Source organism: Martes martes, assembly GCF_963455335.1.
Source record: "Martes martes genome assembly, chromosome: 9".
Classification (NCBI taxonomy): domain Eukaryota; kingdom Metazoa; phylum Chordata; class Mammalia; order Carnivora; family Mustelidae; genus Martes; species Martes martes.
Window position 1 is genome coordinate 110,869,530 of NC_137896.1, and position 26,711 is coordinate 110,896,240.

Genomic DNA, 26,711 nt, shown 5'->3' on the forward strand with positions numbered 1-26,711 from the left:
CTATCCTGAGGTAGAGATTTATCAATTCAGCAAACCCCTGACAATTACCTAAACTATCCTTAAAATTCTTGGTAATTTTGATATTATCTCAGGTAAAAAAAAAAATCTGTAATGTAAAAGCTTCCCTTCTTTGTTCACAGGCTAATTCTTATTCCTCCACCCTGATCCTTATCTCTGTCTTGAAATGTTGATGTTACCTAGGACTTAATCTTGATTCTCACTGTGCATCTTACACAACTCTCATGGTTCAAGTAGCGCATATTCTGATGGCACTGCCTACCCACCCACTCTATCACGAACCCCAGCCTCTCTCCTGAATATTGATGTTGACTACTTGTCTCTCTTCCGCCGGGACCTTACTCTACATATATCTAAGTTAAACTCTTCATTTACTTCCCTAATTCCTCAAACATTATCATCCTTGCTAGCCAAGTTGGAACAGGAATAATAGGGCCATCATGATGACTGTCCCTCCACTGCTGCAACATCTAATGCATTACCAATTCCATGTGAATCTACCTCCTAAATTATGATTTTATTTTATTTTATATATTTTTTATTTCATTCCAGCATAGTTAGCATACAATATTATATTAGTTTCAGGTATACAGTAGAGATATTCAGCACTTCTATATATCACCTGTGTTCATCATGACAAGTACTCTTCTTAATCCCCATCACGTATTTCACCCATCTTCCCCCTGGTAACTGTCAGTTTGTTCTCTATAATTAAGTCTGTTTCTTGGAACAATGAATTCTGTTACGCTGAAAAGAAATAAAAAAAATAATGATAATAAAAAAATGAAAACTTATGGTATACATAAAAAGCTATAACCAAAAGCTAAGGCAGTATACCCAAATTCAATGCCGTATTTGTGAATGTAAAGTCATTCAAATAAAATGTTTACTTTATCAAATACTTGCTCTCAGTATGACCTGAAACAACTGAATATATACACATAATCACACAGAACATAAACACACACATTACAAACCCGTTTGCCAACACAGAAATAATCCTTCATAGCTAATACTGAATGATGGGAATTATAGCAGAGCAAAATTATAAACATTTATTATATAGAGATTTTTAAGTCACAGAATAAATTAAGCAATTTAAAAATTTAAATAAACACACATATTTTAGTAAAAAAAAAAGTCTGTTTCTTGGTTTGCCTCTCTCTCTCTGCTTTTTTCTTCCCTTTGCTCATTTGTTTTTTTTTAAATTCCAAGTAGTATGAAATCATATAGTACCTGTCTTTCTCTGACTTATTTCACCTAGCTTTATATACTCTAGCACCATTCATATTGTTGCAAATGGCAAGCTTTCATTCTTTTTATGGCTGAATAATATTCCACTATATATAAATGGATCAAGAAGATGTGGGATATATATTAAGGAAGTAAATAAAGGAATTATGGGAATTAGGAAAGTAAATAAAGAATTTAACTTAGATATATATATATTAACTATACAACTATCTTTTGGTTATATATATAATTATATATCATATATATAATTATATATAATTATATATCATATATATAATATATATATCTTAACTATAACTATCTTAACATATATATGTGTGTGTGTATATATATGTATATCTATCTCATATCTTCTTGGTTCGTTCTTCTGTTGGTGGACATGGGCTGTTTCCATAATTTGGCTATTATAAATAATGCTGCTATAAATCGGGGTGCATATATTCCTTTGAATTAGTGTTTTCGTATTTTTGGTGTAAATGCTCAGTAGTGTGATTACTGGATCATAGGGTAGTTCTATTTTTAACCTCTTGAGGAATCTCCATACTGTTTTCAGGAGTGGTTTCACCAGTTTGCATTCTCACCAACAGTGCAAGAGAGTTCCTTTTTCTCTACATCCTTGCAAACACTTGTTGTTTCTTGTATTGCTGATTTTAGCCATTCTGATAGGTGTGATCTACTTCCTAAATATCTATGGATTTTTTTTTGACCGATCTTAGTCCCAGTTGTCACTAGAGCAATTCAGACTGTGTTCTCTTGCTTATATTGCTAAAGTAGTCTTAAAGTTGATATCCTTAACTAAGTTTTTTCATTCCTTTTCATCAATATTATGGCAGAGTAATATTTTTAATATTCAAGCATTATTACCCAGTTGCTTAAATTGCTCAAAGTTCTTCAGTACATTCTTTTTTTTTTTTTTAAGATTTTATTTATTTATTTGACAGACAGAGATCACAAGGAGGCAGAGAGGCAGGCAGAGAGAGCGGAGGAAGCAGGCTCCCTGCTGAGCAGAGAGCCCGATGCGGGACTCGATCCCAGGACCCTGGGATCATGACCTGAGCCGAAAGCAGAGGCTTTAACCCACTGAGCCACCCAGGTTCCCCAGTACATTCTTATTGAAGGTCAAATCAAGTCATTTAACATGTCTTCCATGGTGTACTATGGCCCTCATTTACCTCCTGACCCTATTACTTCCCATTTTCCTTACATTCTATCTTTAAGTCACACTGATTTTCAGTTTATTTAAAACCAAATTCCACTGCATACAAGCCTTTCATTTTTCCCTCTCTTTTTCTAAGACTTCTTTAAAACATGCTTTCTGTTGATGATTTCTGACTCCAGCTTTCTTTCCAGATTAAAATCCCCTTTTCAGATATATCTAGAACACTACCTCCACTACAAACTGTGCACTTCCCTGGTATGGGATCCTAAATTTTGTGTTAATTTACTAAGTCAATACAGACATGATACGCACATTAAATGAGGACTTAACATATTTTAATCAAAATGTAAGTCGTGTTGTAATTACATCTTCATGATTCATAGACTATCAAGAGAGCTGGAGATTTGATGAGAGAGTATCAATTTGACAAACACCAAATCTGACCACTAGTTGCCAAAATAAAAAGTCTCACTCAAGTTTTTTTTTTTTCTTTAATTACTTTGTATTTCCTAGTGCTATTAATAGAACTAATGTACCAGAAGATTCTTTACCAATCAAGGATGTTTCCATTACAGAGGCAAAGAAAGTAAAACCCTTACTTGGTATTCTGAGTATTTAAAAACAAAACCAAAGTATGGTTTTTATTGAGATGTGATTCGTATACCTTACAACTCAGCCACTTAAAATGTACAAATCAGTCATTTTTTTAGTGTATTCATAGAGTGGCACAATCATCACCACTATCAAATTTTACAATATTTTGCCCCCACTAAAGAGAACCCTGTACCCCACTAAAAAGAACCTTAGAATCAATCCCTATAATCTCCCACCTACCCCCACTAATTTGTTCTATAAGGCCAGTATTAAACTAATACCAAACAGGCCTAGTAGGCTAAGTAATAGTCCCTAAATAGATCCAGCTTCTAATCTCTGGAACCTGTAAATGTTACCTTGTATGGCAAAAGAGACTTTGTAATATGAGTAAGTTTAGGTTGCTGAGATAAGGATACCCTCCTAGACTACCTGACTGGGTGCTAAATACATCACAAATGTACTTATAAAAGGAAGGCAGTTAGAAACAGAACAGATGATGTAATGATGAAAGCAGAGAGCTTTGAAGATGCTACATTGCTGGCTTTGAAGATGGAGAGAAAGACCATAGCCAAAGAATTCATCTCTAGAAGCTGGAAAAAGCAATGAAACAAATTCTCCCCTAGTTCCTCTAGAGGGAGAGCAGCTCTGCCAGAACCTTAGGTTCAGCTCAGTGGAATTGATTTTGGACTCCTGGCCTCCAGAACTGTTAGAGAATAATTTTATTTAATTTTTAAGTCATGATATTTGTGATGACTTTTTACAGAAGCCATAGAAAACTAATATAAAGGCAAAGATATCACAAGGAAAGAAAACCATTGACTAATATCCTATATGAACATATTAAAAAAAATTCCTTAGCAAATTTCTAGGAAACCAAGTCCAGCAATATAGGGTTCATCCGAAAAATGCTAACTTGGTTTAACATCCAAAAATCAATTAATGTAAAACATGTAAAATTGTTGTACAATTAATGTAAAATTAAAAAAATATGATCATCTCAATAGATGCAGAAAATCATTTGAGAGAATCCAGCATGCTTTCATGATATAAATGTACAACATAGTAGGAATATAAGGGAAATTTCTCAGCTAGATAAAGGTCATCTCCAGAAAACCATAGTTAATGTCAAACTCAATGTGAAAGATTGAATATTATCCCAATTTAGAATGAGGAACAAGACAAAGATGCCACTTTTATTCAAATTGTACTAGAAATTATGGCCAAAGAAATTTGGCAAGAAAAATAAAAACATCTAGTTGGGAAAGAAGGGAGTAAAACTTTCTCCCTTTATAGATAATAAAACTTTATATATAGAAATTCCTAAGGAATTCATTTGAAAACCATTAGAATTAAAATTTCTAATATATGTAGTATGTATAAAAATTACTAAACACACAAAATAATTTTTAAAGTCATATTATTGCAGTGACCTTGAGTTTGAAAGATTTAAACTTAAAAATTCAGACTTGAACCTAAGGTTATTTTCTTAAACAGTATTTAGATATAGAAGATGTATAACTTGAAGTCCTCATAAATGAGCATTTCTTGTAATTAAAACCCTGAAGAGTTAAACAATCATACATCATGGGAAAATATGATGTACAGTAGTTGAATGAGCTTGATGGCTTGAAGTGCTTGTGTCCACACACCAATTGCACAATCCAGATGAAAAGTAATCTCAACAACAACAAAGTTATAATAGGGTTTTTAAAGAATTTTTGCCCTAATCCCAAACATGTATATGTTTGTAAATGCTTGATTGACTTTTCCTTTATATGTCTTTAAGTCATATGACCATAACATTGTCTGCTGCATGATATCGTACATTTTAATGGAAAGTGCATTATCCTTAAGATTTGAAATCCAGGATTATAGCCTGATTCCACATGGTCTAAATGAAGAACTTTAAAAAATCTCACCTAACAACTTTGTCTTGCCTTCAGTCAAATGATGGTAATAATTATTTTTTATCTGTATCAAAATAGCAGAAACTGGGCATGTATGAAATGTTTTGAAGTCACTGAAAAAAGTACTTGATATTTTCAAGGTAAGAAATGTTTGGAACACCTGGGTGGTTCAGTTGGTTAAGCATATACACTTACTTCATTCATCAAATAGTTTATAAACACCCACAATGTGTACTATTCTAAGCATTGAGGATATAGTGAAAAACAAAGAACATAAAAGTCCATGTTCTTGTGATGTCTGTGTTTTAGTGGATGAGACAGAAAATGAACAGGAAATGAGAATGATTATCCTGGCTTCAGATGTTTTTATTCTCCCTCATTCTTGCTTCCTTTCACAGTTCTAGGCACCAAAAAGTGGAGAGGAGATTGTGGCAAGGTCATTTTTCTCCCTTCTATATCATACAGTCCTAGGAAAAGGAGTGTTTTTACAACAACACCTTGCAAGACATTATATGCTTTAAGTCCTCTATGCTTGAAAAATCTCTCTCTCTTTTTCTCTCTCTCACACACACATACACACACCCACCCAGGCATACAAGTGTCAGAAGATATATATGAACTCTTTGCATTCCTGCTGTAATAATACTAATCTCACCTTCTATCTCCCCTAAACTTATACTGGCAAACACATGCCTAAGTCTGACTAGTGAGAAAGGAATGTAATATTATCATATATTACACCATTATTTTGGTGAAAACACTGTATGAAAGAACAACATCAAGATAATTGCTCTAGCTTTCTTCCAAATTTTCACTTTAAATTTCCTTGTATATGGAATTTCTGGAGCTTCTTTTTTATAATTAAAATTGGAATAAATGTCATGAAGGGAAATGTCAGAGTGCTTGGAAATGTATTAAAAGGGCATGTACTTATTAGATGGAAGAGCTGGTCAGGAAGGACTTTTGAAATAAGAAATTAAAGTGAACATAAAAGATGAATGGGAGCTGGATGAAGGATATGCATATATGGGTGGACGGGGAGAAGATGTATTAGGCCAGTTAACAGTGTCTACATAGGCACCAAAGAAAGTAGTCAGTAATGTTTCAAAATTGAACCAAGCATCACACAGCATAAACATAGTAAACAAAAAGGAAAGTGGTATAACATAAACTTGGGCAGAACAAATAGGGACTTTAAGTACCTTTAAGGATCTGGAGAATGCTTGCTGAAAAAGAAAAAAAAAAAAAAAAAGAAAGAAAGAGGAGAGCCATAGAAGGATTTTATTATTCCATGTCATCTTTCCTAAATTCCTTTAGATTATTTAAATGTTCTTTATTTTTCTGTTTTTATTTATTAGCTTTTGATGATCTTTTGCATCCTATTTTTAGTAGTTGCTCTAGGGATTATAATATACTTACCTAACTTTCACAGACTACTTAGTTATTATTTTATCACTTCAAGTAAAGTGAGGAAGACTTCCAACCATTACAGGTCTCTTCACGCTCTCTGCTTTATGTAATTGTTGTCATATGTGTTACATTTACACACACTGAAAATCCCATCAGTTATACATATATATTTTGTTATGTATTATTGTATTATAATGTATTATTTTATTATTATTTAATATATATCTTATTATAATATATATATTTGTTTTCTTCAGCACTTTAACATTGCTATTCTACTGTTTTCTGGCCTCTGTGGATTCTGATGAGGAATTAGCAGACAGTAGAAATTTTGTTCCCAGTATGTAATTATGTACTGTGTCATTTTTCTCAGGATGCTATGTATATATGTGGTTTTTAGGAGTTTGATTATGATGTGTCTAGGCATGGTTTTATTAGAATATTCTGTTGTCTCAGGGTTTGCTGAAATTTCTGAGTGTGTAAATTTATACCTTTCACCAAATTTGTAAAGTTTGGCTATTATTTCTGTTTGTTTGTTCATTTTTGCACCAATCTCTTTCTCTTCTCCTTTGAAACTCTAATGCTGTGGATGTTAATTATTATGCTGCCCCACAGGTTTCTGAGATCCTGTTTATTTGTATTTTCATGTTTTTTTTTCTTTCTGCTATTCAGATTGGATAATTGCTATCTCTCCATTTTAAAGTTTACAAATTCTCTTCTCTGTTATCTCCATTCTATTTAGTCTACTCATTAAAAATATAATTTAGTTATTGTACTTTTTAGTTCTTATATTCCTACTTCTTTTTTATATTTTCTATTTTTCAGCTGAGAACTTCTATTAATTTCAAGAGTGTTTTCCTTTGGCTCCTGGAGCACAGTTATGTTAGCTGCTTTGAAGTATGATAATGCCAACATGTTTTTCCATGAGAATTGGTTAGATTTTCTTGGTTCTTTGTATATTGAGATGATGGGTTGTTTCTTGGGAATTTTGAATATTATGTTATATGGGCTGGTGTCCTATTAAGATCCTTAACCACAGGAATATATATTTTTAGGAGTGCCTGGGTGACTCTGTTGATTAAGCATCCAACTTTTGATCTCGGCTCAGGTCCTGTTCTCAGGGTTATGAGTTCAAGCCCTGCCTTTAATAAAAAATAAAAAATTAAAAAAAAAAAGAGGAATATATTTTTTAAGTAGGCAGCCAATCAAATTGAAAATTCTGTGTCACCTGCTATCCCAGTGTCAGTTCCATTTTTACACTGGAAAATGTCTAAGCCGGCCCCATGCATGTGACATTCAGGAGTTGTATGAGACTTTTCCAGTGGTTTGTGTACTAGGTCCGTTTCTCAAAGCCTTTGCTATGCTTCTTTGTGTTTATTCCACACATTTGCAGCTGGTGAGTTAGCCCGAGCCTTTTTCAGTTATTTCACAGACCTAGGGATTCTCCTTCTCCTGTTCTTTCCTCCTTGATATCTCTGCCCCACTCTCTGGAAACCTAGCAACCCCTTTTCTTTGTTCTGGCTAGAAATGTGTTGTATTCTAAGAATTTTAGCCCTCTGTGTGTAATGTTGTTCTGTGTGATTTGGGACATCCTTAGGGTAAGCAGGGAATAAAAAGAGATACAAAAAATAATGGGGATTTACTCTAATTCTTTGGACTTTTCCAGTTCTTCTGTCCAGAAAGATGGGTTTTCTTTTGGGCTCTTAGGTTCTGCTATTGCAGCAGTGTAGGTCTTTCACTTAGACTGAATTTAGGGCAGATTGGGATAGAACAAAGAGAATTTTCCTTATCCTCTTTAGCTCACAGAGCCCCCTTTCCCTAATCATTTAGACAGAAATAGGGGGTTTCTCTCAGAGATACTCCTCTTTGCATTCTGCAACTTGCTGCCCTTGGGTCAAAGCCAAGATGTAAAAGAGGAAAAATATAATCTTACTGCAGAACAAGCCATTCTCCAAGTTGACCCTCTTCCTCAATCCAGTCTGTTAGTGTTTGCTTTGCAGAGTCCCTGTGGAATTATTTTTTTTTTGTATTCTGATTAAAATTTTAATTATACTGAGTAGATGAGATAGGCTATATAGTAGGTTTATAGCAGCCCCAAATCATCGAACTTCTCCTTTAGAGAGGAAATTAAGTAAGATACAGAGTAAGGAATGAGATGCATATTTCTGAAGCCCAAGTTAGAAAAATGAACTGGAGATACAGTCATTGGTTACCAGACTTCCAACCCTCTTACTTCCTTTCCAAAGAGAAAGCAAACATAAAATATCCATTTTGGTTTGGGGCAGTGTATTAAAAATGTGGAGGAGTATCTTAAAATAAGTAATTAAAGCAGACCTTGAAGGAAACTTATATTAACCCAAATTTCCTTCACCCATTTAAATATTTCATTAAGGTTTCTATGCACAACATGGGGAATTGGAGAGATAACTACGAAGAAGTCCCTTTGAGGTTGGATAATTTCATGTAATTGTTGAGCTCTGCCAGTAAAGTAATAAAAACAAAAATCTATTTATGACTGTTTTACAAGCAGCTCCCCAGATGGCATTGTATCACATAGATATAAATAAAATGTTGACGTTTATACTTTGCCTTAAAGAAGGCAATATGGATGGTTAAATCAAATAGCTTACTGTAATTTTGTCTGTCCTGCCATAAATATCGTGAATTATTGCAATGCTGATGGGTTTACTGGTACTGACCACCCTAATTTTCTTTACCAGTCTTTGCCCAGTGGATTCCTCCATGTGTTTGATTTCTAACTTGACAATGCTATACACACAAGCACATTTAAAGAAGTCACATAGATATTGAGGTCTGTCCAAGGAATAAAATGTACTTTTAAAAAGTTATGAGATGGTATTATTCAGGTTATGTGTGCATATTTTCAGTAATATATTCCTACTCTTCTTTAGCACTGAATGAGAAAGAAGAATGAAATACTCATTGAATAAAAACTATTAGACATCAATATCATCTTGAAAAATAAGAACAACAATAAAACTTTACCATACAGATAAACAGTTTATCATCCTCAACATTAGTTTGTGTGGGTTTACTTTATACCCATTAAAATATGAGAGGATGAGAAGACATTCAACAGATTCTTTCTGTTGCATAGAGATAGATGAAAAAGCTCCATGTCAAGAAAGCTGCCAATTATTCTGATTTTTCACTCTTATTATGTAGGTCTCTATTCAAAGAACTTTAGTTACTTCTAATATCTTAATCTAGCCAAAAATGTCTTACCATGTTCCTGTGACCTCCTGTGGGCATTTTAAAAGAGACTATGAGTTACTTGTTCAGTTGTGCCCTCAAGAGCAAGACTTGTATTTAATTTGCCCGACATAGTAGATAATGAATACTGTACTTTTCTGTCTTTCCTCAACCTTAGCAGAACTTTCAGGTCAAGTTCAAATATGATGTACATCAAGATATTTTTGTTTTATTCTTCATTTATTCTTCACCTTAAGATATCATTTATTTTTACATTTTCTCTAATTTATGTGCAGTGCATCTTGTATCCTCGGGGAGACTGTAAGCTCCTTGTTGGCAAGAACTCCATCAGTTGCTTTTTGTGTATCCCTGAGTGCAATGTATCTTGAAAGTATTAAGGAAGTACTTGATAAATTTAAATTTAACTGAAAGTAAATACTTCCTTTATACTCAGTAGACATAAAATATAACCATTTCAATTGCATGTTTAAATCTCTTCTCAGTATTTATCTTCTGCTATTAATTCTAGTTAGATTTATTCTGTTTAAAGAGACTCAGTAACTCTGAGTAGATTTTGAAATCTATTCAAAATTGCCATTCCTAAGGTAGATTTTTGGTAGTAATGGGAATGCCAGATATTAATATTATCCTTACTATGTGACAGGGTTGTTGAAGTTGAAATTAAATGGTATGAATGGGAATGAAAAACTGTAAAGTGACATCTAAATATCAAGTATTAGGATTGGTATAACCCCTTTCTATCCCAGTGGTATTCATATCACTCATTAATCTGCCCTCAAACTGGAGCCTCATGAGGAATAAAATAAGGTATTGCATCCCTTGTGAATGTGGGCAGGATGTTATTTCCTAATTCCTAACACTCCAAATATGGATCAGCAACACACTAATAAGCGGGAAAATGAGATTATTTTTCTCAATTACCGTTCCCTGCCCTTTAAAACAAAGAGATATAATTGATTTTCTCTGGTTTCTCAGCAGTAACTGCAGAAATAGAAGTGATATTCCTGACCTTCATGATGTTATACAACCTGAGAGATTAAATCAGGATGATGGAAAAGGGGGAGAAAACAAAGTGTTTGCATTGTTCTATAGAAATCAAGTAAATTGGGTAAAAACTTGTCAGTGTGGTATAATATGGCAGAATAAAGAATATATTAGATTTTACCAGATTCTAGTCAATTTCTGGCTATGAGGGAAAAAAAACTAGATAAATGGGTTAAAATAAACAGGAGTGTTTTTCCTATTGATGAGAATATGTTTCTAATCACCAACTAGATGACAATACTTTCAATAGCAGCAGATACCTGTTCACCTAAAAATCTATCATTTGGCAATGGGGTCCATTTTGCATTGATGAGTATTATGTCAGTATTTATGATCTTGAAACCCTTTAAGTGAACGCATTTACCTTAGTGCTTCTTATCAATACTGAAGAATAATTAGAGCTAACAGTAATCTCTTCAGTGACTCAGAAGTGGTAACTAGTCAAGCTGGTAATCTTTAAAAAAGCAATTGTCCCTAATGAAAACTCACGAAAAATTAGTTCTTGAAATATTGCATAGTTAACAGGTTCTCATGAAGGATTTGTAGTTGATTAAGTCTGTGTGGATAATATTCTTCACTTTTTAAATAAGTTTCAAAATTCTCTCCCAATAAACCTTATCTGTCTTGTTTAATTTATTTTCTTTCAGGCTGAGGATATGTCATGCCCATTTCTTCAGGGTAGTTTTATTTCCAGATCCATTTGATGATTTTCTTTAAATTCATGACCCCCCCTCTTTTTTTCCTTTTTTGTAAAGCTACTGTTGCATGGTAGTGCTGGCTCCTTAAAGAACATTAATGATATCTTGTTGATGTGATAGCAGAATTGAGTCATTTGTGCCCTGTATGAAATGGAGCAAAGCAGCCATATATAATGTGCTCATTCTTGGTCAGTTAGGGTAGTGCAACTTTAAGGAGGCACTGAAGAGGCTAGAGTAAGAATAGGCTTGGAATGATCTGGTTTCCATTTATTCACTACAAAAGGTGCCAAGAATATGAAAGGTCTTAAGTCATCAGAAAATATTTTAAGTTGATGATTTATTCATAGATGATATTCAGACTTTTAAATGTTAAAATTTCTTTGCCAAATTAGCACAAAAATCTTGAGAAAAATCTTTATTTGAATATAATAAATATTAGATTAGATTTGCTCATTGTTTCCATCTGTGAATATAAAATCTAAGGACAAAAAAATGTGTCTGGAGTTGGAAAACTGAAAACAAAAAAACAAAAACAACCAACAAAAGACCAACCATAATTTAAAATTTATTCTAGTGAAACTTCAGTCTGATATTGTTACTTTCTCTGACTTTTCTAGTAGATTTTGAACAGATGAGGCCAGGTCCTATTCATCTCTATGTCTTTGGACTTTTACCCAGAATATAGGGAGTAGAGAGTAAATATTTGAAGAATAAGTAAATAAATGAGTCAATGGAGTTTTACTTTGATGAAGACATCTCAAAGGTTTGAAGATTTCATTGGAAATAAAACTTGTTTTTTTGTCCTACAGCATGTGGATGCTTATAGGCTAATGTGGCTTTAGGCTTAGATTTAAGTCCAGGTTTTGATAGGCAATCATGGGTAGCAATGATCGAAAGTGCAAATTACATAGATTCCTTAAAATATACTTTGTGGGTGGCCAATGGAATATACCATTAGTATATTATTATGTCACAGCTATGTTTATCATCTTAAAGCATCAATATTCAATTCCGTGGAAGGAGTTCTCGGAGTTCTCTGTAGCAAGAATTTTGCCATTCCAACTTACATATGAATTCCTGTATAGCTCAGTATTCACTGGGCATTTGAGCATCTATCTATCTATCTATCTATCTAATCTATCTTCTATCCATCAGCTATCTCTGGCAAGCTATTCTAAAAGTCATCTTTTTTTTTTTTTAAGATTTTATTTATTTGCCAGAGAGAGAATGAGAGCAAGTGAGCACAAGCAGTGGGAGTGACAGGCAGAGGGGGAAGTGGGCTCCCTACTGAGCAAGGAGCCCGAATTGGGACTCAATCCCAGGAACCTGGGATCATGTCCTGAGCTAAAGGCAGATGCCTAACCGACTCAACCAACCAGGCATCCCTGAAAGTCGTCTGAAAAGACCATTTCAAAAGGCATACAGAAAGCTGATAGTTTCTTTATGGTTTATAAACAAGTGTTCACCACATTTAATGCTCACAGGGAAACTTGCATTTCTTTCTTTCTTTTTTTTTTTTTTTTTTCCAGTTTGGTACAGCCCATTGTTTCCCCATGACTAATATAATGATGTACCTAAATGAGAAAATAGAAGAATATTGCCAAAAAGTTAAATTAGCTTATCTGATTTCTTCTGGGAAAACTGCCATCAATTCACACATGGGCTTTCTTATATAATAAACCATCACAGAGCATGTATTGACATAGATTTTAGTCTGAGGAGAGAGGATGCTTATTTAATTTAGACCCAAATGATTTCACTCTTTCTCTTTTAATTTAAATTTTATTTCTGAGGTCTAATTATGAAAATATTTGCCATGGGAAAATACTGTATTAAATAATTGCAAGCCATAAATCTCAATTTATCACAAGATTGCCATTCAATCTAATGAGCCTATTTTAGGCAGCCTTTGCATAAAACAAGAACATAAAGTTTATTACAAAAATTTTCTATATTTTCTTAAATTTTAAAAACTCCTAAGTATCTATTTGAATATTTGTTTGCTAAGTTCTGGGCACTGAGAAGAGAGTGAGGCAGATGACTAAGATAAATCCCTTGACTATAAAAAGTATTCATCACTTGCCTATAAGGGGGTGAGGGGTGAGGACATATTAGCGGTTGCTTAGTATGGATGTAATGGGAGCAAAGATGATGAGGGATTATTTCTGCCCATAGGTATAGAAAGGCACAGTTAACAGAGGTTTTAGGAGAGCTAGACATAGGGAAAGAACTGTACCTATATCTTGTCCCAAAAGTATAATTCTCAGTACAGAAATAAGCGGGTGTGGAATTTCTTCATTAAAAATAATTGTGTGAATTTAAATGGCAGAATAGCAGAAGGCATGGATGTCAAAGGACTAAATGAAATCACATGTTCTTAATTTTTGGGTAAGAAGGACACTGCGTACTCTTAAGATATGTCCTTTAACTAAATTTTAAAAAGTATTAAGTTTGTCAACTGGATCTAAACAATGCCTTTATTTACTCGTGAAAGATAGTTTTAAAGGGGACACAATTCTAGGATAATGGTTCTTTTCCTTCCGTACTTCTGCTGGGTTAACCTGTTATTTTTTTTTTTTTCGTCTTTTCTCTTTTCACTTAGGTTTATTTTAACCTTCTTAGTTAATGGCTTTCTGCAATTTTCCTAGGTGTGTTTATGTGTGTTTCTAATTATTCTGCACAGTATATAATATGATTTACATATTTGTAGATTTAAGTGTTTCTACAGTTTTGAAAAATTCTCAGCTATTTAACCTCCTAATATTGCCTCTCTTCCCACCTCTCTCTCCTTTCTTGGATGGTGAGTGGGTGTCTTTAGACCTTCTCATCCTATACGTCCTATCCCTCAGCCTCACTTTCACATTTTGCCTCTCATCTATAGGCTACATACTTATTAATCTCTTTGCTGCTCACTTTCCTTTCAGTAATTCTCTCTTTAGCCAGATTAATCTTAAATTTAATACATTCACTGCATCTAATTAATTTTAAAGTTTAATAACTTCTTTTGGGGTATCTTTCTAGTTGTCCATGTGGAGACAAGGAGAGGCTGAGCATTTACATCTCTACATCAACCAGTCATTAGATGGGAACCTGAGAGGAGAAATGAGATTGGGTGATGATTTCCTTTGACCAAGTGAAATTGGTGGCCAAGACAAAATGCAAGGTATCAGTAGCCTGTATCCCCAGCAGCTAAGGGGTTAACTATCTTGCTCCTGAAGGGGAAATCTAGGGCATGACAGCATCTACTACAGTCCACTTCTTTCACTCCTTACACCTAATTACTTATTTAATAATGCCACCTAATATGGGAATAACTCTTCTAGGATTTTGATAAATTTTGATAAACCCTATATCCTAAGGAAACATATGAGGAAAATAGGTGGCATATATCATAGCCTAGCTGCAGCACTTTGTCTCAAGGCTGTAACTGACAATTTGCTTCTCCTAATGTTCTAGATTTCTCTCACCCTTGGCTAGCTTACTGTTTTAGTAAGCTAAGTGACATAGTAAGTTAAGTGACATAGACTATTCCTGAGGAGTATGAATTCCTGGTCACCATGTCCTTCTCAGATTGTGAGGGCTATATCTGTCCCTTCGCTACCAAAACTGAGCAGGGTATTATTAACCAAAGCCTCAGTGGATTGCCTGAGGATCACACATATTCTTCCCTTCATTCATTATTTAACAACAACCCTTTCTTCCTCTGATGACAGGGGTCAATTTCTCCTGCCAGTATGGTAACTCTTTTCCTTGTCTGCTTGTCTTTTGGCATGAAGAGTTCAAAATGATTGGCTGGAAACCATAGCTTGCATTTTAATGGGACTTGGCGTGCTGTGATATAAGCTTGTTGTCACTGTTTGGAGGTCAGGGCCTCTAGACATAAAGAGCCTAATCTGTGGAGACTAAAAAGATAAATTATCCAAGTGGGTTACTGGGAATAATGATAAACAGTGCCCATCCTATTTCAACCCCTTGGTTCCTGGATTATGTATTATACCTATGGGTGAATGACATTGAAAACTGTGGCCATTGATTAAGAGTATGTATTGCATCCTAGATGATTGCCCATCCCTTGCAGGTTATCATTTCTAAGCATCAGCTTCAAAGACCTTTCATCCCTCTATTAGACTGGCAATGGATACACTTATCCTATGCCAACTGCTACATATCCTTTGCTATAAAGTTGTTTCCTTATTCCATGACATTATGTAGGTTCTCATGTCAATGGATGAAACATTCAGTAACCTTTCGATAGTGGTGCTAACTAAGGCTCCATGGGTAAGTCAGGCAAACACATTCTTGGGATTCGTGTTGATCTCAGTCATGATGAATAGCAGCACCTTCCAGAGTAGAAGAGGTCCAGTATAACCCTGAAATGACAGATTCAGTTCCTACAGATATAGTTTTCTGTGTACTAGTCTTACACATGCCTTTTTAAATTTCTAGGGATAAACACAAATTGCATGTTTTGGGGATTGCCCATCTTAACAAAATTGGAGCTACCAATCCATAAACATTGCATATCACCATTTATTTAGGTGTGCTTAATTTCCATGTGAAATAATATGTTGTTTTCAATCTATATTTTTTCATATATTTTGTTAAATTTATTCCTAAGTTTTATAATTTTTAGGCTATCATAATTGGAATTATTTTTCTTTTTTGTTTGTGATTTTTATTTGCTGATTTATTTTTCTTTTTTGTTTGTTAATATAAAAAATCATATTTTTATATGATTTTTTATATTAACCCTGTATCCTACAATCCTGCTCAATATGTGTGTTGATTTTAATAGCTTTTTAATAAATGTTATGTTTTCTAAATAAATGACCATGTTGTATACAAATGAGTTTATTTTTTCCTTTCCAATCTATAAGTCATTTATTTATTCTTCTTGCTTTATTGTACATTTAAGACCTCCAGTATAATATCAAATAGAAGTGGTGGGAGTGGACAACCTTGCCTTGAATAAGATATCAGTCACTGTTTTTTGTTTGTTTGTTTGTTGTTTTTTTTAAGATATCCTTAATCAAGTTTAGGAAGATCTTATTTATTTTAAATTTTCGGAGAGTTTTTAATCATTAAAGGGTGCAAGTTTTTGTTAAATGCTTTGTTAATGCTTTGTGTGAGTTTTTGTTAAATGCTCCCTTTGCATGTTTTGAAATGACCATAGAGTTTTTCTTCTACATCTTATAAATATGATAAATTACACTGATTCATTTTTAAATGTTGAACATGCCTTATTTTCCTGATGTAAACCTTACTTGCTCCTGATATGTATATTTAAGTTCATTTTGCTTATATTTGGCTAAAGTTTTCTTGCATCATGTTCATAAGGGGTAATGCTTTGTAGTACTTTCTGCTTGTAAACCGACTTTTAGAAGAAATTAGAAAGTGTTACTATCTCCTCTGTTTTCTGAAAGATTCTGTATAGGATTAGTATTATTTCTTCTTCAACTGTTTCATTGAACTTACCAAAGATGCCATGTGGGCTGGAGTTTTATTGTGGGAAGGATTGCAGCGAAAAGTTCAGTATATTTAATTTGTATAAGATTATTTATAATTCCTAATTCTTATTGGGTCAGTTTCTATAATTTGTGTCTTTCAAAGAATTTGTCCATTTTATTTAGGTTGTCAAATTTATTCATATCAAATGCTCATAATATTCTCTTATTATTTTTTTGAATGCTTGAAGGATTTGTAGTGACATTCCTCCTTTCAAATTATGATATTTGTAGTTTGTGTATTTCCTCTTTTTTATTAATAATTCTGGCTGGTTTATCATTCCTATTAATTATTTTTCAAAGGATAGGGTTTTGATTTCACTGAGTTTCTCTACTGTGTTTGTTTTCTGTTTCATTGATTTCTGCCATCATCTTTATTAATTTTTTACTGCTGCTTGCTTTGGGTTTAATTTTCTCTCGTTTTTCTTAAGACAGAAACTCAGATACTTGATTTAAGATATTTTTTTTCTTTTCTAATATAAACATTTAAATCTATAAATTCCCTCTATGTACCAAATCCCAAAAGTTGTCTTTTCATTATCATTCAGGTCAAAACATGTTCTCATTTCTTTTGTGAATTCTTTTTTGACCCAGTATACTCCTTCATTTAAAAATATGTAGAGTTTTTCTGGTCATGTGACTCTTACTGTTAATTGAATTCCGTTTTGGTTTGGAAGTCCAATCTGTTTGAATTCAATATTTTAAGTTTATTGAAGCTTGCTTTACTACCCAGAATTGACTATTCTGCTGAACATATCATGTCCACTTGAAAAGAATATGTATGCTGCCATTCTTAGGTATAGGGTTCTGTAAATATCAATTAATTCAGTGTGGTTATGATTGTGTAATTGTCTGTTGCTCCCTTTAGTTCTGTCATTTTTTACTTTATGTATATCAAAATTCTATTATTCAGATGTACACTTTTTTTTAAAAGATTTTATTTATTTATTTGACAGATCACAAGTAGGCAGAGAAGCAGGCAGAGACAGAGGAGGAAGCAGCTCCCTGCTGAGCAGAGAGCCCGATGCGGGGCTCCATCCCAGGTCCCTGGGATCATGACCTGAGCCGAAGGCAGAGGCTTTAACCCACTGAGCCACCCAGGTGCCCCCAGATGTACACAGTTTTGATGCCTCTCTGATGAATAGGAACTTTTGTTATTATCAGTTGTCCATCTATGGCCCTGATTTTTTTAAAAAGCTGTGTTATCCAGTATTCAAATATTTACCTCAGCCTTCTTATACTTACTGCTTGCATGACATTTGTTTTTATGTCCACTTACTGTTAGCCTACTAGTATCTTTATGGTTTAAGTGTGTCTCTTGTCAGCAAAATATTCTTTCTGTTGTTCTTTTGCTTTTAAAAAATATCTTCTGCTCATCAATGTCTTTAAATTATATTGTTAGTTTATTAACTTTTAACAAAATTATTGATGTGATTTTTCGGGGTCTACTTTGTTATTTATTCCTATTTATCTTTTTTGTTTCTGTTCTTCCTTCCAAATCCTTTTGAGGATTATTAAAATATTCTTTAGAATCCCATGTTAGTTTTCCTTTTGCTATGCTTCTTTGCCTTTTCTTACGGTTGCCTTAAAAATTTCATATTCATATTTATCTTTTCACAGCCCATGTGAATTTATTTTTTTTTTATTTTTTTTTTTTTTATTTTTTTTTTTTTTTTGGCTTAAGAGCACACATTTAATCTCTTACAGTTCAGGAGATCAGAAGTCTAAAATCAAGGTGTTGGCAGGGCTGCATCCCTTTGTGGGAGAATCTGTTTCCTTATCTTTTCAGCTTCTAGAGTCCACCTGCATTCATCGGCTCATGGTGCCTTCCTCATATCACTCTAACCTCTTGCTTCTGTCATAATATCTCTTTCTACTCACTCTGATCTCCTGATGTTCTTATAAGGACTCTTATAATTATATTGTGCCCACCTGGATAATCCAGGATAATCTGCTTCTCTCAAAATCCTTAATCACTTCTGTAGTGTCTCTCTCTCTGACTTTTTTTTTTTTTTTTTTTTTGTTTTAATAAACATATAATGTATTTTTATCCCCAGGGGTACAGGTCTGTGAATCGCCAGGTTTATATATTTCACAGCACTCATCATAGCCCATACCCTCCCCAATGTCCATTTCCCCACCACCCTCTCCCGTCCCCCTTCCCCCCCGCAACCCTCAGTCTGTTTCTTGAGATTGAGTCTTTTATGGTTTGTCTCCCTCCCAATCCCATCTTTTCATTTTTTCTTTTCCTACCTCCCCCCAAACCCCCCCACCTTGCATCTCCATTTCCTCATATCAAAGAGATCATATGATAGTTATATTTCTCCGATTGACTTATTTCGCTAAGCATGATACCCTCTAGTTCCATCCACGTCGTCGCAAATGGCAAGATTTCATGTCTTTTGATGGCTGCATAGTATTCCATTGTGTATATATACCAAATCTTCTTTATCCATTCATCTGTTGATGGACATCTAGGCGCTTTCCACAGTTTGGCTATTGTGGACATTGCTGCTATAAACATTCGGGTGCACGTGCCCCTTCGGAGCACCACGTTTGTATCTTTAGGATATATACCCAGGAGTGCAATTGCTGGGTCGTAGGGTAGCTCTATTTTCAGTTTTTTGAGGAACCTCCACACTGTTTTCCAGAGTGGTTGCACCAGCTTGCATTCCCACCAACAGTGTAGGAGGGTTCCCCTCTCTCCGCATCCTCGCCAGCATCTGTCATTTCTTGACTTGTTAATTTTAGCCATTCTGACTGGTGTGAGGTGGTATCTCATTGTGGTTTTGATTTGTATTTCCCTGATGCCGAGTGATGTGGAGCATTTTTTCATGTGTCTGTTAGCCATCTGGATGTCTTCCTTGCAGAAATGTCTGTTCATGTCCTCTGCCCATTTCTTGACTGGATTATTTGTTCTTTGGGTATTGAGTTTGATAAGCTCTTTATAGATTTTGGATATGAGCCCTTTATCTGATATGTCGTTTGCAAATATCTTCTCCCATTCTGTCAGTTGTCTTTTGGTTTTGTTAACTGTTTCCTTTGCTGTGCAAAAGCTTTTGATCTTGATGAAATCCCAATAGTTCATTTTTGCCCTTGCTTCTGTTGCCTTTGGCGATGTTCCTAGGAAGAAGTTGCTGCGGTTGAGGTCAAAGAGGTTGCTGCCTGCATTGTCCTCAAGGATTTTGATAGATTCCTTTCGCACATTGAGGTCCTTCATCCACTTTGAGTCTATTTTCGTGTGTGGTGTAAGGAAATAGTCCAATTTCATTTTTCTGCATGTGGCTGTCCAATTTTCCCAGCACCATTTGTTGAAGAGGCTGTCTTTTTTCCATTGGATATTCTTTCCTGCTTTGTCAAAGATTAGTTGACCATAGAGTTGAGGGTCTATTTCTGGGCTCTCTATTCTGTTCCATTGGTCTATATGTCTGTTTTTGTGCCAGTACCATACTGTCTTGATGATGACAGCTTTGTAATAGAGCTTGAAGTCTGGAATTGTGATGCCACCGACTTTGTTTTTCTTTTTCAATATTCCTTTGGCTATTCGAGGTCTTTTCTGGTTCCATATAAATTTTAGGATTATTTGTTCTATTTCTTTAAAAAAAATGGATGGGATTTTGATAGGGATTGCATTAAATGTGTAGATTGCTTTAGGTAGAATAGACATTTTCACAATATTTGTTCTTCCAATCCATGAGCATGGAATATTTTTCCATTTCTTTGTGTCTTCCTCAATTTCTTTCATGAGTACTTTATAGTTTTCTGAGTACAGATTCTTTGCCTCTTTGGTTAGATTTATTCCTAGGTATCTTATGGTTTTGGGTACGATTGTAAATGGGACTGACTCCTCAATTTCTCTTTCTTCTGTCTTGTTGTTAGTGTAAAGAAATGCGACTGATTTCTGTGCATTGACTTTATATCCTGACACTTTACTGAATTCCTGTATAAGTTCTAGCAGTTTTGGAGTGGAGACTTTTGGGTTTTCCACATATAGTATCATATCATCTGCAAAGAGTGATAGTTTGACTTCTTCTTTGCCGATTTGGATGCCTTTAATTTCTTTTTGTTGTCTGATTGCTGAGGCTAGGACTTCTAGTACTATATTGAACAGCAGTGGTGATAACGGACATCCCTGCCGTGTTCCTGACCTTAGCGGAAAAGCTTTCAGTTTTTCTCCATTGAGAATGATATTTGCGGTGGGTTTTTCATAGATGGCTTTGATAATATTGAGGTATGTGCCTTCTATCCCTACACTTTGAAGAGTTTTAATCAGGAAGGGATGCTGCACTTTGTCAAACGCTTTTTCAGCATCTATTGAGAGTATCATATGGTTCTTACTCTTTCTTTTATTAATGTATTGTATCACATTGATGGATTTGCGGATGTTGAACCAACCTTGCAGCCCTGGAATAAATCCCACTTGGTCGTGGTGAATAATCCTTTTAATGTACTGTTGGATCCTATTGGCCAGTATTTTGGTGAGAATTTTCGCATCTGTGTTCATCAAGGATATTGGTCTGTAATTCTCTTTTTTGGTGGGATCCTTGTCTGGTTTTGGGATCAAGGTGATGCTGGCCTCATAGAATGAGTTTGGAAGTTTTCCTTCCATTTCTATTTTTTGGAACAGTTTCAGGAGAATAGGAATTAATTCTTCTTTAAATGTTTGGTAGAATTCCCCTGGGAAGCCGTCTGGTCCTGGACTTTTGTTTGTTTGGAGATTTTTGATGACTGTTTCAATCTCCTTACTGGTTATGGGTCTGTTCAGGTTATCTATTTCTTCCTGGTTCAGTTGTGGTAGTTTATACATCTCTAGAAATGTATCCATTTCTTCCAGGTTGTCAAATTTGTTGCCGTAGAGTTGCTCGTAGTATGTTCTTATAATTGTTTGTATTTCTTTGGTGTTGGTTGTGATCTCTCCTCTTTCATTCATGATTTTATTTATTTGCGTCCTTTCTCTTTTCTTTTTGATAAGTCTGGCCAGGGGCTTATCAATTTTATTAATTCTTTCAAAGAACCAGCTCCTAGTTTTGTTGATTTGTTCTATTGTTTTTTTAGTTTCTATTTCATTGATTTCTGCTCTGATCTTTATGATTTCTCTTCTCCTGCTGGGTTTAGGCTTTCTTTGTTGTTCTCTCTCCAGCTCCTTTAGGTGTAGGGTTAGGTTGTGTATTTGAGACCTTTCTTGTTTCTTGAGAAAGGCTTGCACTGCTATATATTTTCCTCTCAGGACTGCCTTTGTTGTGTCCCACAGATTTTGAACTGTTGTGTTTTCATTATCATTTGTTTCCATGAATTTTTTCAATTCTTCTTTAATTTCCTGGTTGACCCATTCATTTTTTAGAAGGATGCTGTTTAGTCTCCATGTATTTGCGTTCTTTCCAAATTTCCTCTTGTGATTGAGTTCGAGCTTCAGAGCATTGTGGTCTGAAAATATGCAGGGAATGATCTCGATCTTTTGGTACCGATTGAGACCTGATTTATGACCCAGGATGTGGTCTATTCTGGAGAATGTTCCATGTGCACTAGAGAAGAATGTATATTCTGTTGCTTTGGGATGGAATGTTCTGAATATATCTGTGATGTCCATCTGGTCCAGTGTGTCATTTAAGGCCTTTATTTCCTTGTTGATCTTTTGCTTAGATGATCTGTCCATTTCAGTGAGGGGAGTGTTAAAGTCCCCTGCTATTATTGTATTACTGTCGATGTATTTCTTTGATTTTGTTATTAATTGGTTTATATAGTTGGCTGCTCCCATGTTAGGGGCATAGATATTTAAGATTGTTAGATCTTCTTGTTGGACAGACCCTTTGAGTATGATATAGTGTCCTTCTTCATCTCTTATTATAGTCTTTGGCTTAAAATCTAATTGATCTGATATAAGGATTGCCACCCCAGCTTTCTTCTGATGTCCATTAGCATGGTACATTGTTTTCCACCCCCTCACTTTAAATCTGGAGGTGTCTTTGGGTCTAAAATGAGTTTCTTGTAGGCAGCATATTGATGGGTTTTGTTTTTTTATCCATTCTGATACCCTGTGTCTTTTGATTGGGGCATTTAGCCCATTAACATTCAGGGTAACTATTGAGAGATATGAATTTAGTGCCATTGTATTGCCTGTAAGGTGATTGTTACTGTATATTGTTTCTGTTTCTTTCTGATCTACTACTTTTAGGGTCTCTCTTTGCTTAGAGGACCCCTTTCAATATTTCCTGTAGAGCTGGTTTGGTGTTTGCAAATTCTTTCAGCTTTTGTTTGTCCTGGAAGCTCTTTATCTCTCCTTCTATTTTCAATGATAGCCTAGCCGGATATAGTATTCTTGGCTGCATGTTTTTCTCGTTTAGTGCTCTGAATATATCATGCCAGTTCTTTCTGGCCTGCCAGGTCTCTGTGGATAGGTCCGCTGCCAATCTAATGTTTTTACCCTTGTATGTTACAGACTTCTTTTCCCGGGCTGCTTTCAGGATTTTCTCTTTGTCGCTAAGACTTGTCAATTTTACTATCAGGTGACGAGGTGTGGACCTATTTTTATTGATTTTGAGGGGCGTTCTTAGCATCTCCTGGATTTTGATGTTTGTTCCCTTTGCCATATTAGGGAAATTCTCTCCAATAATTGTCTCCAATATACCTTCTGCTCCCCTCTCTCTTTCTTCTTCTTCTGGAATCCCAATTATTCTAATGTTGTGTCGTCTTATGGTGTCACTTATCTCTCGAATCCTCTCCTCGTGTTCCAGTAGTTGTTTGTCTCTCTTTTGCTCAGCTTCTTTATTCTCTGTCATTTGGTCTTCTATGTCACTAATTCTTTCTTCTGCCTCATTTATCCTGGCAGTGAGAGCTTCCATTTTTGATTGCACCTCATGAATAGCTTTTTTGATTTCAACTTGGTTAGATTTTAGTTCTTTTATTTCTCCAGAAAGGGCTTTTATCTCTCCGGAGAGGGTTTCTCTAATATCTTCTATGCCTTTTTCGAGCCCGGCTAGAACCTTGAGAATTGTCATTCTGAACTCTAGATCTGTCATGCTACCTATGTCTGTATTGATTAGGTCTCCAGCCTTCGGTACGGCCTCTTGTTCTTTTTTTTGAGGTGAGTTTTTCCGCCTTGTCATTTTGTCCAGGTAGGATTTGCTTTCTCCTGCTGTGGAATTCCGCTGTTCTTGGTGACTGAAGTTGGTTTTGGATCGGTTTCTTGTTGATCTTCTGGGGGAGGGGCCTGTTGTAGTGATTCTCAAGTGTCCTTGCCGCAGGCAGAATTGCACCGCCCTTGCCAGGGGCTGGGCTAAGGAATCCGCTCGGGTTTGCTTTCGGGAGCTTTTGTTCCCTGAGCGCTTTCCGTAGAGTTCCGGAGGACGGGAATGAAGATGGCGGCCTCCCAATCTCTTGGCCCGGAGGAGCCGAGAGCTTGGGGTTCCGCTCCTCAGTGCGCTCTCAGAGCAAAGCGCCCAATAGCCCCGCCTCCCTGGCTTGCGGTCGCGCCTCGAGGAAAGCAGTCAATTGTTGGAGCTGGAGAAAAGCGCCGGGTCGCTTTTGTCTCCGTGGCCTCCGGCCGCGCTCCGAGCCCACCCAGCCTGCGACCGGCACAAGGTAACCCTGGGCTTAGAGCTCACTCCTCGGCTTTGTCGCTATAGCCGGCTTCCCCGCTCTAATACCTGCGAGCTCTGAGGCACTCAGACACCCCCAGTCCTTCTGTGACCCCGCGGGTCCTGGGCTTATGCTGACCCCGCCTGGGTTTCCTCCCAGTTTAGCCTCTGGAGCGATGTCTCCCAGTGGAGCCGACTTTTAAAAGTCCCGATTTTGTGCTCCGTCGCTCCGCCGCTTGCCGGGTGCCGGCCCCTCCCCCCGGGGTCTATCTTCCCGTCGCTTTGGATTCACTTCTCCGCAGGTCCTACCTTTCAGAAAGTGATCGATTTTCTGTTTCTGGGATTGTTGCTCTTCTTCTCTTCGATTTCCCGTTGGATTTGTAGGTGTTCACAATGGTTAGATAAGCTATCTAGCTGATCTCCTGCGACCCGATGTCGTCTCAGCCTGCTACTTCTCCGCCATCTTGACTCCTCCCCTCCCATGTGAATTTAATAATGTACTACTTCCTGTAAATTAGGAATATTAGAGTCCTAAGGGCTCACATACTCCCTTTCTTTATATCATAGTTCTTACATGTAGTAAAACTACATTAATGATCAATCCAATAAAACAATATTATGAATTGTGTTTTGAACACATATAACTTATAATGAAATTAATTGGAGAATGGTAAATACAGAAATACATAGTCTTTTGCATTAACACAGTTATTTACTATTTCCAATGTTCTTCATTCTTTTCTGAGAATCTGTGTTTTTATTTGGTATTATTTCCTTTTAGATTAAAGAGATTTCTTTTGTACTTATCTAGGAGGTCTGTTAGTAATAGATTCTTTTATCTGGGTGTGTTTTTTATTTACCTTCATTTCAAAATGATATTTTTATTGGATACAGTTTTTTTCCCCCACCAATACTCTAAAGAAGCTATTCTACACTCTCCTGTCCTCCATGATTTCTGATGAGAAGCCAACCATTAATCAATGTGTTGTTCCTCTGTAGGTAATATATTGTTCTTCTCTTGCTGCTTTCAGGATTTGTTCTTTATCATGGGCTTTCTGCAGTTTGATTGTACTATGCCTCATCATGGATGTGTGTGTGTGTGTGTGTGTGCGCGTGCATGTGTGTGTGCATATGTGTGATTCTATTTTTTGCTCATTTAGCCATTAAATTTGTAAATCTCTGCCTTCAGTCAAATTTGGGAAATTCCTCACAATGATTTCTTCAGTATTTATTTTTCTGCCTGATTCTCACCCTTTTCTCCTAGTTTTTCAATTACATGTATATTTTATAGTTTGGTAACATGTAGCAGGTCTCTGAATCTCTCTGTTCTTTTAAAATTTCTTTCTCCCTGTTCTTCAACTGGATAACTTCCAAAGTTTTATATTCAAATTCATTTACACCTTTGCCTGTTGTGTCCTTTAGCTATCAAGTCCACACAGTGAATTTTAGTTAAGAAATTATATTTTTAAATTCTGGAATTCCCATTATTTTCTTTTTTTCTCCTTTTCTGATGTAACTTCCCATTCCTCTGCTAAAAATTGTGTCCACTTAAAACATGTTTTCTTTTTGTTCACTGAAGATAGTTAAAAGCTGCTTTAAAATCCTTTTTACTTTAATTGCAACATCTGGTCATTTTGGGGCCAAACCTCATTGATTTTATTTTCTCTTGATAATTACATTTTCTTGATTCCTTGTATTTCAGGCATATTTAGAATCTAGTGTGGACACTCTATGTAGATTCTTAATTCTATTTGTCTTCTCTAATAAGTGTTTGTTCCTTTGTTTTAGTGGGTGATATTGTTGGCTGAGCTTGAAGTATAAATTTTATTCTTTGTGCAACTGATCCAGTCAGTTCCAGTTTTTTTTCTTAAAATTTTTTAAAGATTTAATTATTTATTTGACAGACAGAGATCACAAGTAGCCGGAGAGGCAGGCAGAGATAGAGGGGGAAGCAGTCTCCCCGCTGAGGAGAGAGCCCGATGCGGGACTCCATCCCAGGACCCTGGGATCATGACCTGAGCTGAAGGCAGAGGGTTTAACCCACTGAGCCACCCAGGTGCCCCCCCCCTTTTTTTTCCTTTTAGCTAAGTTTCTTTGAGTCTGTTCAACACATGCATACATAGTTCAGGGGTCAGCTAGTGTTGTAGATAGATAGAGTTTAGGATATCCTCTGGGTTTTGTCTTTTCAGAATTTATCCACTTTTTCTTGCATTTCTGATTTCCTGGTTTCTATTGTCTGATTCTCTGGGATGTAAAAACTGTGAAGGTTTCCACCTGAGCCCTGCCGTTGATGTGTACACCAGTGTGGAACCTCA